The following is a 17280-nucleotide window of genomic DNA, read 5'->3' as shown; positions in this document are numbered from 1 at the left end:
GTCCTAGACTCTCTTTGTAGACCAGGCTGGCCTCTGCCTCCCTGAGTTACTTGGATTAAAGGCTTGCACCATCAATTTGACTGTCTGGTGATCTTAATTTCAGATTTAAGCAGGATGGGTTTCCAGTGTTACACTGGCTTGACGAACCTTGATTGTTTGGATGATGTAAGCCAAGCAGGATTTGTTGCAGTGGGCCAGTGAGTGCCTTTGAGCTGGCTCGCCATTTTGCTCAGCTACGAATGCTGTACCTAGGAGCGGCACAGCCCCAGGTCCTTTGTCTCTAGATTGCTTCTTGTTGCCGTGCCTTCTCGTGATTGTCATTGCTATATCCCTCATCTATCTGGCATGGTGTGATTGGGCATGTGGGGAGACCCTCACTGCCTATAGTCTGGTGTGACTGTTTCCTGGGTGGCAGCCCACTCATCTGAGCAATTTTTCTGCAGATCAATATAGAGATGAACTTTCATCAAATAATATTTTGTTTAGATGAATTCATGGTTTTACAGTGTTATCAGTTAATTTAAATACTTCCTCCCCCCAGTGGCTCTGATGTAGAGAATCTGGAGGTACAATTTAAAGTTCAGAAAGGCAACACTCAATATGTGAGCTAGGGACTTTTTGAGGTATGGGAGCAAGAACGATAGCCCAGATTAGTACTAGTTGACATGATTCTCTTGCTGAAGCTGGGCTGGTGATCAGGATAATTAATTTCGTGTGCCCATTTTGGTCTCATATAATTTAATAAAATTGTTAATGAACAGATGTGCACCTTGAGGATTTAAAGTAGGAATGGCTGATTGTTTTATATATAAAAGTTTAGATTTGTAATTCTTTTAAGATTTTTACAAGGTTACTTTTTAAGATAATTGATTCTTTCTTTATAACCACAAATTACAGCCTGCCAGTAAAAAGAAACTGGCTCTGAAATTATGTTGCTTGCTTACACTTTGTTAATCTAAAACAAATTGCTTAATTATAATGTGTGTGGGTTCTTCAGAATAATTTGTTTTTCACATTTTTCACCCATAATATGTAAAACATTTGATCATGTGAGGGTATTGGGGAAAATGTTTTTTCTATGTATTCTCATTGTAATTGCTCGCTTATGTATGTATGTATGTATGTATGCATTCATGTGTGTGAAGTTATTGAAGCTTGTTGGAACTTGCTCATTGGAATTTGTCTTCATCCATCGTGTATGTGTGTGTGTGTGTGTGTGTGTGTGTGTGTGTGTGGTCTTTCTTTCTTTTTCTTTCCTTTTCACTAACTACAATCAGGAGCAGCCTCTGTTGGTCATGATCAGTTCCAGCATGGAGAATCAAGCTTTTTACCCTCAGAAAAATGGCTTCTGGGTGACCAATCACCCAACAGCACTGACCTCCAATTGCCATTTACACACTACTGGCCCCCAGTTCCTGATCTACACCTCACTCATTTTACACTGTGGTGTGGAAGCTTGCCTTCAGCATTTGGAGAAGCCAATACCCATCAGTGACCTGAGACCCCCTACTGTGGTCTTGAGATCTGAGAGCAGAGAATAGTTATGCCCTTCCTTTCAGGTCTGACACTAACATTTGCAACACCCCAAAAGTGGAGAGCAAATGGGGGTTCAAAGCCTTTCTATCTAATTATTTTTAAGCTAGAGGTTAACACATCAAACTTTCTTTGAATTTTCCTGGCACTTTCTTCTCTCCGTGGTACAAAGAGCTGTGTTGAACTGTTTTAAAGGCTTAGTGGGACCCAGACAAGTGGTCATCATTAGAGTTTGTTTTCTGCAACTGTCTTCTCATCAACCAGGAGCCTACAAAATCTTTTCCCAATGTTCACTTCTGGTTCTTTCTCCTCTAACTTTCTATTCTTTTTTTTAGTTAGTGTTCTTAATTAACTTTTTGTGCCTTCCTTATCTTCTGTCCAGAAAAAACATGATCACTGAGACCACACAGATCTGTTCCACTGATATGCTGAAGCTGAAGAAGACCTGTTGTTACTCTGTTTTGTGGTGGATGGTTTCATCTGTTTGTCTGTTGCTTAATCGTGCAATTTCTCTCTTTTTAATTGAGAAAGTGACTGGAAAGACTAAGTCCCCACCAATGATTCTCAGTTGTCTGTATTTCATGCATTTCATCTGTGGACTAAGGATAAAAAATAGTTTTTCTCTTATAGAATTAGGATATAGATAGATAGATAGATAGATAGATAGATAGATAGATAGATATAGATAGATATAGTATATGTATACCTTAATATATTCAATATCTAAATATAAATTATGTGAATATTCATGCACACACAAACATACTTATTGGACCATGAGATTTTTATTGCCCACCTTTTTCTTTCTTTTTCTATTGTAATTATTTTTCTCTGCAAGGTGCTGCTTGCCAGTTCTTTACATACAAATTTCAGATGATTAATTCTTCCCTCTGGTGGTTTAATAGCTCTCTTTCCAATGACTTGTGTACAGCCATGTGATACAAGGATCCGTACTTGTTTCTATTGAGTATGTTGTATACTATAAATGCTGGTTCAATTTTGAACCATTATGTTTCAGCTTATTCAGAAGTTTCTGTATGTTTGTTTACTACGGCATTCTACACAAGTTTTTCTTGGGTTTTCAGAACACATTTTGGATGAGAAAAAAAAACAAACCAACATGTGGTGGGAGGTGCCATTAGTCAGAATTGTAATCACATCAGAAATATTCTGACAGACTGCTATTTGGGGGAAGGCCGAGAACTAAAAAGTAGCAGAGAACTATATTACTCCTCAGCACAATAATGGGCACTTACATTTCTCCTTTGAAGAGTGCAGTATTATGTAATAGCTAGAAAAACATTTAAAATATCTTTAAACAGAATCCCAGAAGTTAACTTCATTAAAAGTTTCAAAAGAAGGAATAACTTACCCATAAAACATACTTTGTTAGCAACATAGTTACCTTGTCATCCTTCTTTAGATTAAGTGAGTAGTCATATATATTTATCAACCTTGGAAAAACCTCATTAAAATTACCTTGTAGTTCAAAGTTATAGAGAAAGACAAATCATATGCTATTAGTCATAGAAGACACATCTCGGCATTATAGCAAAGAAATTTCATTATAATGCATAGCGTTTATTAATCTAGTTTCTTACTTTATTATTTTCGTGGATGTTGTATGTCATTACAGTTGTTTTTTGGCAAAATTGGGTAGTTTAGGGGTAGTGTAGTTACAAATTAAGAAAACAATACCAAGAGATTCAGTAAGATTCCATTTTAGAACTCTATTTTTCATTCCACAAAACAATATATTAACATCTAGAACATGCCTTATTATAATTTCTAAAGCTTTTCATCTTTTAGCTTTTAATTTCCTCAGAGTATAAACAAATAATAAAAGGATAGATGATGGCTTCTGAATTCTCCTGGTGAAAAAAGGAACACTAGAAGATAGTGTCTTGAATTAAAACTGTAAGTAAAATTTACTAATGTCCACTTGTCTGGCTGTTTTGGTGATTTTGAGCCATGCATATAGTCTGTGTTCTAATATTCTCATGCATAAAAAGTGACTGAGTGACTTAAGTTAATGAGTAAAACAAGTTAAGCTCATGAGACAGGAGGTACAAGGACTGGTGGCAAATTTAAGTCACTGGACCACCAGAAGTAAGAATTAAACACATGAAATGATGAATAGGAAAAGACAGAGAAAGTTGCCAAGTTGAAATCTCCTAACCCTTGGAGTCTTGGCAAACATTACTTACAGTTGCAAAGCTCCTATCTGCTTCTGAGGTCTAATGACACACTCATTGCTCTTCTAACCTCACATACTGTCTGTCGTCCTTATTTGTCTTTTGAGTTTCTGATTGTTTTCTGTTTCTTTCTGTCTTTTATTTTGGTCTTTTAAGCTCAATGTCAATTATGTTTTTAAAATTTGAAACAGTATTTTAACACTTTTCAATATATTGACATTCCCATTTGACCAAGCTCTTTCTGAAGAACATTAACACACCATCTTAATAAAAAAAAAAAGGATACATGAAAAAGTTGATAAAATTTAATACATTTAATGAAGAATTGGCCATCATCAATTGATATATAAGGGAGTGAGAAAATAAACCTCAAAATGCAGGGTTCATGTCCCCAAAATGTATGTGAAATATACATTATATAATGTATATTAAATTTCCCATTGAACCAATAAGGCAAACAATAGAAAAAAATGCAAAGAATAGAAAAAGCTTCAAAATATGAAGTTCCAGTGCCTTGTAGCCAAAATATTGCATTACCTCATTCATAATGAGATAACTTCAAATTACAATGAAATAGGGGAGTTCATTTGCCTGATTTACTGACCATCAAAATATCTATGAGCAAATGTTGATATAAGTGGAGCAATAGGACCTCACATATATTGATCACGTTACTTCTTTTGAAATGCTCACCATGAGGAAGGCCAACTTCTGTTTAAGAAGTATTCAGTCATTTTGAAAAGCAGTTTGAGTCATCAACTTAAGCTTTTTGTCATAAATACCCATCATTTCCACCTCAAATAATAGAGAGAAACAGTTGCAAATATGCACAGGAAGTAATGTCCCAGTTTATTTCAAGCTACATCCTGTTTTGCAGACTTAAATTGACAACCCAATTTCATTTTAAACCGGACCAATATAAGAATCTTATAGTTACACCATGGCTTTTGCAAAGCAGTGTAAGAGAACAAATGGTGTTTGCATGCAAAAATATTGTGTATGATAACACAGTTGCCCCAGGAATCCTAACAAGAATGCACAGAGCAAAGCTGAGTTATGAAACCAGTCCTGGTGAGGCCTGATAGGCTAGGGTCAAATAGAAGGGGAGGAAGACCTCATTCAGTGGACTAGGAGAGGGGAATAAGGGAGAGTGGGATTCGGAGAAGAAGAGGGAGGAGCACACAGCCGGGATACAAATTGAATAAATTGTCCTAGATGATAATAATAATTAAAAAAAAAACTAAATCATATTACCTTAGGATATGTACAAAAATAATACATCTCTAATAAAAACAAAGAAATAATTACAAAGGTCAGAACAGTGGTTAACTCCAATGCAGACCTTAGTTACTAAAATTAAGAAGACACAAAAAGTGGGAGGAGGCAGAGGGAAAGCCTATTGTACCATTTAGTTTGTTTCTTAGCATAAGTAGTTCTTTAACTTCTCCTCATTACAATTAATCCTAATACGAATAAGAATGAGGTACATATCCTCCAAATATGACTTTCCAGTGAGAAAGCTTACAGGTAGCCCCTTCCTTTGGAATCTGAGCTGCCCATCACACACAAAGTATGATGATGATGATGCTGTGTGACTTCTCATCTACATCGTTAGAACTCCTCTGCTGCTTTATTTGTTCTTGTAGTCGTTTATACATTCAATATTAATTCCTTTGTCAGACGTGTAGCCAGGCAAAGATTTTCTTCCATTCTGTGAGCTTCTTTTTTACCCAGCTGATTTGTCCTTAGCTATGCAGGAGCCCTTTAGTTTTATGAGCCCCTGCTTGTCAATTGTCGGCCTCAATTGTTGGGCAAATGGTGTTCTATTCAGAAAGTCCTATCCTATCACTGTATTCTATAGGATACTGCCTAAGTTCTTTCAGTGTCTCAGGTTTCACATTTAGGTCTTTGACTCACTTGGAATTGGTTTCATGAAAAGTGATAGGTATTAATCTAATATAATTCTTCCACATGTGAACATCCAGTTTCCTGGCACCATTTGTTGAAGATGCTCTCTTTTTCAGTCTATGTTCTTTACATCCTCACCAAGTATTAGGTGAGTGCAGTGTTGCATAGTTAGGTTTGGGTCTTCAATATTTTTGAAGTGAGAATTCTGGTCCAACCCTGGACTTTGACAGTAGATGTGGAGGTTGGGGAGAATGAATGGAGGGCATAATTAGACAATCTCCACCCATCCAAATAATGGCAAAGGATGTGTAGATTCTGACTGGGTGGAAGAGCTGGATGGTGGTCTGGAAGTTGTAGGTGGTGGAGAGTCAAGGAGGGTCCTGACAGAATGCTAAAAGTTGGGACTAAAGCAGACAGGAATAGCCAGAATAGGCTGAAGCACTAATGTATTACCCTGTGCTAAATATGGGGGCATGGGGAGAGTATTTGGAGGTGAGGCTAAGACACTCACCCAGCTGGACACTGGGGAAAGTTGTATCAGATCTACCTTGATAGAGAAGTTGCATGTCCCTTTTTAAATTTCATTTAATCATAATTAATAATCCCTTTTCTCTGTCAAATCCTTCCCATATTCCACCCCAATTCACTCTCAAATTAATAGCTTCTTCACTTTATTATTCTCTCTCTCTCTCTCTCTCACCAAACAATATATAAATCTGAGTCCATTTCAGCATTGCTTCCACGTATATACTTTCAGGACTGACCAGTTTGTACTGGATAATCAATTAGGGTCTCTTCCCTTGGAAAAACTTAATCTCCATTTCTTTGTACTCATTAATTACCTGTAGTCCTTTTACTAGAGATGAGACTCCATAAGATTTCTTTCATCTACAGCATACCTATTGGTATTGTCATTATTTAGGTCTTGGTTAGGTGACATACTGTTGGGGTCACAAGGGTGTAACTTCTCTATCATTTCTAGAAGTCATGATCTCATAGCAGACTTCCTGATCCTTTGGTTCCTCTTCTAAATTCATCCAAAATGCAAACATATTATTCATTTCTAAAACAAATTGTTTTGTTAAATTAATATTTCTTTAAAGCATGGCTAAACCTGACTCAGATTCATAATCTCTATTTCATTAATTTAATGAGATAGACTCTAGCTTTCATCTGTGTACTTCATCCCTTGACTCACGAATTCTTTTTTTAATTTTAATTTTTTATATTAATTACAGTTTATTCACTTTGTATCCAGCCTGGAGCCCCCACCCTTTTTCCTTCCCAATCCCACACTACATCCCTCATCTCCTCACATGCCCCTCTCCAAGTTCACTTATAAGGGAGGTGTTCCTCCCCTTCCATCTGACTTTAGACTATCAGGTCTCATCAGGACTGGCTACATTGTCTTTATCTGTCTCCCCCTCAGGGGTGGGTGATCAAAGAGCTAGCCACTGAGTTCATGTCAAAAACAGTTCTTGTTCCCTTTACTAGGGTACCCATTTTGAGACTAGGCTGCCATGGTCTACATCTGTGCAGGGGACTAGGTTATCTCCATGCATGGTCCTTGGTTGGAGTATCAGTCTCAGAAAAGACCTCTTTGCCCAGATATTTTGGTTCTGTTACTCTCCTTGTGGAGCTCCTGTCCTTTCCAGGTCTTACTATCCCCCCCTTCTTTCATGAGATTCCCTAATTTCTGCTCAAAGTTTGGTTATGAGTCTCATCATCTGCTTTGATACAATGCTGGGTAGAATATTTCTGAGGCTCTCTATGGTAGGCTCCTGTCCTGTTTCATGTTTTTTTCTTCTGCCAATGTCCATCCCATTTGCCTTTCTGAATGAGGATTAAGCATCTTACCCACGGTCCTCCTCCTTGCTTAGCTTGTTTAGGTGTACAGATTTTAGTATGTTGATCCTATAGTACATATCTAGTATCCACTTATAAACGAGTATATGCCATGTGTCTTTCTGCTTCTGGTATACCTCATGCAGGATGATCTTTTCTAGATCCCACGATTGCCTACAAGTTTCATGATTTCCTTATTTTTAATTGCTGTGTAGTATTCCATTGTGTAAATGTACCACAATTTCGGCATCCATTCCTCAGTTAAGGGACATCTGGGTTGTTTCCAGGTTCTGGCTATTACGAATAAATCTGCTACTAACATGGTTGAGCTAATATCCTTGTTTTGTATTTGATTAGATTTGGAGTGGTATAGCTGAATCTTGAAGAAGCCTATTCCTAATTGTCTGAGAAAGTGCCAGATTGATTTCCAAAGTGGTTGTACAAGTAGACATTCCCACAAGCAATGCAGGAGGGTTCCCCTTTCTCCACATCCTCTCCAGCATGTGTTGTCACTTGAGTTTTTTATCTTAGCCATTCTTATGGGTGTAAGGTGAAATCTAGGGTTCCTTTGATTTGCATTTCTCTGATGACTAAGGATATTACGCATTTTTTTAGTGTTTCTCTGCCATTTGATATTCCTCAATTGAGAATTCTCTGTTCAGCTCTGTACCCCACTTTTTTGATTGGATTGCATGATTTGTTGCTTTTTAACTTCTTTAGTTCTTTATACATTCTGGATATTAGCCCTCTGTCAGATATAGGGTGGGTGAAGATCCTTTCCCAATCTGTAGGCAATTGTTTTGTTTGGATGACAGTGTCCTTTGCTTCACAGAGGATTTTCACTTTCATGAGGTCCCATTTATTGATGCTCTTAGAGCCTGTGCTCTTGGTGCTCTGTTCAGGAAATTGTCTCCTGTGCGAATGAGTTCTAGGCTCTTCCCCACTTTTTCTTCTAATCAATTTAGAGTATCTGGTTTTATGTTGAGGTCTTTGATCCACGTGGACTTTAGTTTTGTGCAGGGTGATAAATGTGGATCTATTTTCATTTTTCTGCATGTAGACATCCATTTAGACCAGCACCATTTGTTGAAGATGCTATCTTTTTTCCATTGAATGGTTTTGGCTTCTTTGTCAAAAATCAAGTATCCATAGGTGTGTGGGTTTATTTCTGAGTCTTCTATTCAGTTCCATTGATCCTCCTTTCTGTTTCTATGTCAATACCATGCAGTTTTTATTACTATTGTTCTATAGTACAGCTTGAGATCGGGGATGGAGATACCTCCAGATGATCTGTTGTTGTACAGGATTGTTTTGGAGATTCTGGGTTTTTTGTTTCTCCATATGAAGCTGAGAATCTTTCTTTCAAGGTCTGTAAAGAATTGAGTTGGTATTTTAATGGGAATTGCTTTGAATCTATAGATTGCTTTTGGCAGGATGGCCATTTTTCACTATGTTAATCCTACTGATCCATGAGCATAAGAGATCTTTCCATCTTCTGATATCTTCTTCAATTTCTTTCTTTAGAGAATTTAAGTTTTGTTGTTGTTGTTGTTGTTTGTTTTTTCTTTTTCCAAATAGGTCTTTCACTTGATTGGTTAGAGTCACATCAAGTACTTTATGTTATTAGTGACTACTGTGAAGGGTGTTGTTTCCCTAATTTCTTTCTCGGCCCTTTTGTCTTTGGTATAGAGGAGGTAGGGCTAATGATTTTTTTTAAGTTAATTTTGTATCCGGCCACTTTGCTGAAGATGTTTATCAGCTGAAGGAGTTTTCTGGCTGAATTTTGGGGGTCACTCATTTATACTATCATATCATCTGTAAATAGTGATACTTTGAGTTCTTCCTTTCTGATTTGTATCCCCTTGATCTCCTTTAGTTTTCTTATTGCTCTAGCTAGGACTTCAAGAACTATGTTAAAGAGGTATGGGATGAGTGGGCAGCCTTGTCTTGTCCCTGATTTCAGTGAGATTGATTTAAGTTTCTCTCCATTTAGTTTGATGTTGACTATAAGCTTGCTGTATATTGTCTTTACTTTAAGTATATGCCTTTTATCCTTGATCTCCCCAAGATTTTACACGTGAATTGGTGTTGGATTATATCAAATGCTTTCTCGGCATCTAAGGACATGATCATGTGTTTGTTTTTCCTTCGATTTCTTTGTATGGTTGATCACATTGATGCATTTCCTTATATTGACCCACCCCTACATGCCTTGGATAAAGCCTTCTTGATCATGGTGGATAATATCTTTTATGTGTTTTTGGATTTGTTTTGCAAGTATTTTATTAAGTGTTTATGCATCAATGTTCATAAGAAGAGATAGGTCTGAAGTTCTCTTTTTTTGGTTGGGTCTTTGTGTGGTTTAGGTATCAAGTGGACTGTGGCTTCATAGAATGAGTTTGGTAATGTTCCTTCTGTTTCTATTTTGTGGAATAGTTTGAAGTGAATTGGAGTTAGCTCTTCTTTGAAGGCCTGCCTGGTAGAAATCTGTGCTGAAACCATTTGGCCCTGGACTGTTTTTTGGAAGGGAGACTTTTGATGACTGCTTGTATTTTCTTGGGGGGGGGGGGGGGGGGGATATATTCAGGCTATTTACATGATCTTGATTTAATTTTGGTAAATGGACTCTATCAAGAAAATTTTCCATATCATTTAGATTTCCTCTCTAACAGCTGTTTGGCTGCATCTTCCAGTATTTCTCTACGGATGGCCATAATCTATTTGCCTTTTTCTTTCTATATCTCTTTATGGATGGCCATAATCTGTTCGACTTTATCTTTCTCTAATTCTTTATGCATTTTATTTGTTTCCTCTTTTATCCTCTTCATAAACATATATGTAAGGTCATCTTCTTGAATTTCATTTATGCTGGGGTGTCCATGGCTCCTTGCCCCTCGATAACTGAGTTCTGGAGATGCCATAATGCTCTATCTTTTGTTAGTTGAGCTTTTACGCTAGCCTATACCCATTGGGCTATCTTAGGTTTTGGCTCTAAGTTCCTAATGCTTCCTGGAATCCTGGGGTGGGGAGAATCCCCTTGGAAGAAAGATGATTTTTCCTGAAGGAGGCCTCCTCAGGTCTTTGGGGATGGTCACTGAATGGCCGGTGTTTTCCATGAATTGCCACAGCTCACCTCAGGCATATAGACCTGAGCGGTTAATGTGGTCTTTGTTAGTAAGGGGGGCTCACTTCTCACCCAGAGAAGTCCTGGAGACAGCTGCCTTGCTGCTAGGTTTCTTGCTCTGAATTTAGTAAGCTGCTGCTGCTGTTCTCACACTGTTTTCTAGGCACAGCCCTCTTGAAGAACCTGGGAGCCCTGCAATTTGTTCAATTTAGTTAGGGATAACAGGTTGCCCCTTGGAGCAGTATCTGGGGGCTGATCTCAGGGATCTCAGGTTTCTTTTGGTCTGAGATTGAAGCTCTGTGCCCCAGTACCCAAGCGGCAATAAGTGGCAGGTAAGCACAGCTCTCATGCATGATGCAGGAGGCTAGAGCCTGGAGCCTGTGGGGACCCAGAAACTTTTCCAGAGCTGGGTGTCCTGAGGTCAGATCTGATGCTTCCCCCCACTGTGGGGTTTCCTCCCAACAGGGAGACTCAGTCTGTGGTGTTTTGGGGTCCTTAAGTTCCATCTGGGGTGGTACATAGAGCACACAGGCACATGTGAGTGGTGGCTCCAAACTAGTGACTGTGTGCCTGCAGGAACCCGGGAACTTTTCCAGAAAACTTTTCTGTGTGTGTGTGTGGGGGGGGGGATAGCTGAGTGCTCTAAGCTTGGACCTGCTGTTTCCTCACTATGGGATTTCCTCCTAACAGGGAATTCCAGTCTCTGGTTCCCTGGGGCCCACAGTTCTGTCTGGGATGGTGAGTCAGGCAGGCAGCTGGTGGTTGTGTGCTCTGCTCTGGGCTGGTGTTTGTGTGCCTGCTGGTCCATGGGACCTTTTCCAGGGATTGACTGGGTGACCTGAGGTCAGTCTCGTTTGCTTCCATCACTGTGGATTTTTCTCTAGACTGGAAATCCCAGTCTCTGGTGTTTTGGTGCCCATAGTTCAGCCTGGGAGGTAATCAGGACAGGTAAGCATGTTGCTCTGGTCTGGCTACCGACTGCCTGCCAGGACCTGGGAGCTCTTCCGTGTTTTAGTTGGGATACCTGAAAATGGACCTGACTGATTCCTACACCATGGGGTTTCTTCTCACCTGGGAAACACAATTGCTGGTGTTTTAGGGCCCAGAGTTCAGTCTCTTGGTTGCTGTGCTGATGCTGCTGTCCTGCCCCTCAGACACTGTGTCCTCCCCATGCCACCATCTTGGATCTTCCTCAAAATGCCCACTTTTGACCTTCAAATTTGCTTTGGTTGTTTCAGGTTGTAGGAATGCCCATATCATTTCTGAAACCTGCTTTTCTATTTCCATAAACACCCCTGCTGGGATTTTGATTGTGGCTGCATTGACTCTGTAGATCTGATCAAGAAGAATGGCTATCTTAAACAGCATTGCATCCTCCTAATAAAGAATGATGTATTTAATCAGTCACTTATGTCTTTAAACATTTCTCTCAGCAATAGAGATTATTCTCCAAATTTTTTTGTTAGGAGTTATTCAAGATACTGTATTATATGTGTTATGGTAGTGATTTAAAAAATATATAGATTCTTAACTCTAATCTTGATATCAAGAACTAATGTTTTTGTGGGGGCAGCCTTACCAAGCCATGGAGGAAGACAATTCAGACAGTCCTAATGAGATCTGATAGACTAGGATCAGATGGAAGGGGAGGAGGACCTCCCCTATCAGTGGACTAGGAGAAGGGCATGGGAGGAGATGAAGGAGGAAGGGAAGGGAGGATGGAGGGGGGTACAGCTGGGATACAAAATTAATGAGTTTTAATAAATAAAAAAATATATTAAAAAACACAAATGTTTACCCGTCCCATGCACATGCTCCATTTTTCCAACCTTGTAAGCGCAATGTACTTTAAAATATGCATTATTGCTTCAGCATGACTAGGAAATTTTTATGCCGAGGAAAGCAATAGAGACTTTCTAGACATTTAATTGAATTTGTGGAATGACTGAAGTATTACATTCTGATATTATGTATCAGGGAAACAAAAGTCCTCCCCTCGTGGGTACTTCATCACAGTGAGGGTGGCCCATATCTGAAAACTTTTAATATGCGAAACCCTGTATTTTTCCATTAACTGAGAGTCCCCATTTACCCTTCATATTATCTATAAGGAAATACTTTATTAAAATACATTTAGTAGTATAAAGTAGATCATTGAGCGTTACCTACCTTAATAGAAAAATAACTGCTTTTAAGCATACTTCTGTGGTTTGAAACTACACATTTAAAACCAATCAACTGAAAGAGTAATTAGAACTCATTCTTATCTTTTCACCGAAGCATGGAAAATAATGTAAGTGTGCTTTAGGATCTTATTAGCTTATTTCTAATTTTAATATTTGCCATTTTAAAGATTTTTTTTTCTCCTTCGCACTTCCATGGCTGTGACTAATACCACACCATAACGTAGCTATTACTTTGCATATCTGTCCCCTGAGCTCTTCAGTCTTGCTCAACTTTATTGTCCCTGTTTTTACCATGAAGCCTTAGAGGTGGGAGGTATAGTTCGGTAAAAACTGACTGTGTATATATTCCTTTTAATGACTCTTGTTGCAGTTTCTCTGGTTGATATTTTATTACATTTTTTAAAAAAGCCTAAAATTCCATTATATTGAAAGTTCTGAAATTGTAGATGACTGGAGGCAGACGTTTAATAAAAATGCATTTTATGCAAAGGCCCTGTGGAGGTTAGGGTTGGGTCTAGAATTTGCTCATCACCAGCCTCTCTGTGCCCTGCCAGCCACTTACTCCTTGGTTCTTCTGGGTTCACAGACATTACGCTGGCCCTGCCACCTCTACACGCAGAACTTGGATTTGCTGTTTTGTATTGGAGGCACACTATCCAACCTCACATTCTGTATATTAGGATCTCAGTTCCTGAGACTCGTAGCTCCATGAAGACTTGTTACCCGTCCTATCTCCTATTTTACGCTTGCTTGTTTATTTATGCAATTATTCGTGATGGCTGGCCTTGACTCATCATGTTCCTCTGATGTTCCTTCCTCTGAGAAGGCACACAGTTATGTCAATGTATAATCTGAAACCTACCTTCCAGAAATAAAAAATAATGAAAATGGAATTGTAAAATGCATAAAAGATGTGAAGGACTCAAATATTAATTCTATGAGGATTACGTAAAGAAATGTGAGACAATAAATGAAACATCTCATTTGTCCTGAGTCATTTGTAGTGACTCATTATAGACCAGCCTCTTTCATAAATGTCTCTGTTGCAAATGTAGACGTACATATAGATACATATCTGTTGTGAGAACAAGATAGGATCTAATGGATCATTTGTAAAAGCAGCTATGAGCAAGGAATCTATCTCATGTTTAATGTCTTTCATTCTTGTATGCACTTGAATACCAGAATTAAGCCATGGGGAAGCTCAGCTGTCCTCTGAGTCCTTTTATTATTTTTATGGTGCATTTGTCTGTCTATATAAGGAGTATTGTCTTCCCTATTCTTTTTATATTATATATATGATATAATATATATTATTTATTTGTTATTCACTTTACATCCTGACCATAGCCCCCTCCTGCCTCATCTCATGGCCCCACCCTCCTTCCCCTCATCTCTTCCTCTACTCTTCAGAAAAAGTATCCACCCAAGCATATCATGTCACATCAGGACTGAGCACTTCCTCTTCTCCTATTGCCTGGCAAGACAGCCCCGCCAGGGGAAAGTGATCTGAAAGCAGGCAACATAGTCAATGTCAGAGAGAACACCTGCTCCCCTTACTGGGAGCCCTCATTAAGATCAAGTTGCTCATTAGCTACATCTGTGAAGGGAGCCTAGGTCCTGTTCATGCATGACCCTTAATTGGTGCTTCAGTCTCCACAATCCCCCATGGGCCCTGATCAGTTCACCCTGTTGGTCTTCTTGTGGAGCTCCTGTCCCCTCCCTTCTATCCTTTCCCTCACTTTTCCACAAGGCTCTCTGAGTTCTACCCAATGTTTGACCATGAGTTTCAGCATCTGTTTCAATCCGCTGCTGAGTGGAGCTTTTCAGAGGACAGCTATGTCAAGCATAGCAGGATATCATTAATAGTGCCAAGGGTTGGCTCTCTCCCATGGGTCTCAAGTTGGGCCAGGCATTGGATGGATAGTTCATCAATCTCTGCTCTATCTTTATCCTTGCATATTTTGTAGGCAACGTGAATTTTGTTTCAAAGTTGTGGGTGGGTTGGTGTTCCCCTAACCTCCTGTCTGGTTAGAGGATAGTCTCCTCAGTCTCCATGACCCACACAACTAAGAGTCTCAGCTAGAATCATTCCATACCCTCCTAGGAGCCTACCCTGCCCTAGGTCTCTAGCTTGCCTCAGAAACACCTCCATCCATGGTTTCTCTTCTCTCTGAAAGCCCTCTGTCTCCCCAACACACATCTGATCCCACACTCCCTCTTCTATGCTGTTCCCTCTCTTCATCCACTTCTGCTGTCTCTTCTATTTCTTCTTCTGAGGGCAATTCTAGAATCCTTTCCTGGGCCCTCCTTCTTACTTAGCTTCTATAAGCAGCTATTGTCCATACAGTAAACAATAACCATACTACAATTGACAGACCCAAGGAAGCTAAGTCTTCCCTATTCTTACGAATGAGCTCCTGTTGGATTCTTAGGAAAGAGTAACATTATTTACATCTGTAAGTTGCTTGTGAGGAAGGGACCACATAATTGCAAAATGATATAGTGCTTTTTGTATCTCTCTTAAGAATTTGGTGAAGATTCTTTCCCAGTTTTCAAGCTGTTTTTTTTTTTTTTTCTGTTTACAGTGTCCTTTGCTTTAAAGAAGCTTTTTAGTTTTATGAGGTCCCATTAACCAACCCTATATATGACAGAGGGCTAATATCAAGAATATATAAAGAACTCAAAAAGTTAAACACCAACAAACCAAGTAATCCAATTTTAAAAATGGGATACAGAGCTAACCAGAGAATTCTGAACAGAGGAATATCGAATGACGGATAAACAATTAAAGAAATGCTCAATGTCCTTATTCATCAGAGAACTACAAATCAAAACAATCTTGAGGTCTCACCTTACACCCATCAGAATGGCTAAGACCAAAAACTCAAGTGACAACACGTACTGGAGAGGTTGTGGAGAAAGGGGAACCCTCCTCCATTGCTGGTGGGAATATAAACTTTTACAAACACTTTGGAAATCAGTCTGGTGCTTTCTCAGAAAATTCAGAATAGTGCTATGTCAAGATCCAGCTACACTACTCCTGGGCATATATCTGAAAGATTCTCAATCATTCAACAAGGATATATGCCCAACTATGTTCATAACAGATTTATTTGTAATAGCCAGAATCTGGAAACAACCTAGATGTCCCTCAAATGTAGAATAAATACAGAAATTGTGGTACATTTACACAGCAATTAAGAACAAGGAAATCATGAAATTTGTAAGCAAATGGATGGAATTAGAAAAGATCATCCCCAGTGAGGTATCCCAGAAACAGAAAGACACACATGGTATACACTCACTTATAAGTGGATATTAGCCATATAATATAAGATAAACATACTAAAATCTATAGTCTTAAAGAAGCTAAACAAAAAGGAAAACCCTAAGGAAGATGTTTAAGTCCTCATTCAGAAGGACAAACAGTGTAGACATCAGAAGTGAGAGAAGACAGGGAACAGGACAAGAGTCTACCACAGAGGGCCTATGAAAGAATCTACCCAGTAAGGTATCAAAGCAGATGCTGAGACTCATTGTCAAATTAGTCAGTTTGCAGGGAATCTTATGGAAGAATAGGGAGATAGAAAGACCTGGAGGGGACAGGAGTGGCTGGCTCTTTGACCATCTACCCCTGAGGGGGCCAGCCTCCTCAGACCACAGAGGAAGACAATGCAGCTAATCCTGAGAGATCTGATAGGCTAGGGTCAGATGGAAAGGGAAGAGGACCACCCCTATCAGTGTACTAGGGGAGGGACATAGGGGGAGAAGAGGGATGGAGGGTGGGACGGGTAGGAGATGAGGGGGAGCTGCAGGTGGGATACATGGTGAATAAGTTGTAATAAATAATAAATCAATTTAAAAAAGAAAAAAAGTTTGGTGATAATCATCAATCTTTATAATAAATGCAACTCTTAATAATAAATGTTTGTTAGGCACCATTCTGTGTCTTGCAGATGTTGACATTTTAGCTAAGAAATAACCTTATGACCAAGGGTGTTGATACACTCCTTTAATCTGTGTTAGTGAGGGTAGAGGGAAAAGGATCATGAGTTCAAGGTCAACATCACCCATATAGGTAGAAACTAGCCTGGTTTATATGAAATTATTAGTTTGTGTGTGTGTGGGCGCATTGGGTTATACAATACTTGGTGAAATGCTTGATGTAGAAGACTGAAATCCAAGTTCATATCTCCAACACCTAGCAAAGCATCAGCGAACAACATCAGCTCATTTTCCCCATGTCCAATACCATAATTACATGGTACCTTCAGCAACTGATTCTTACTATCAAGTTATGGAGGGCTACAAACAGCACTAAGAATGTAATCTCTTTGGCCCATCAGTCAAAAAGATGTAACCAAACTTAGTCCTGTGAGTTTTATTTTGCATTTGGGTCAATGTATCACCCATTATTCATTAACTCCTTTTAAATTTCTTGTGTGTGTGTGTGTGTGTGTGTGTGTGTGTGTGTGTGTGTGTGTGT

This window comes from Psammomys obesus, unplaced genomic scaffold (genome assembly GCF_907164565.1).
Source record: "Psammomys obesus unplaced genomic scaffold, mPsaObe1.curated_primary_1811, whole genome shotgun sequence".
NCBI lineage: Eukaryota > Metazoa > Chordata > Mammalia > Rodentia > Muridae > Psammomys > Psammomys obesus.
Note: the sequence above shows the minus strand (reverse complement) of the source record.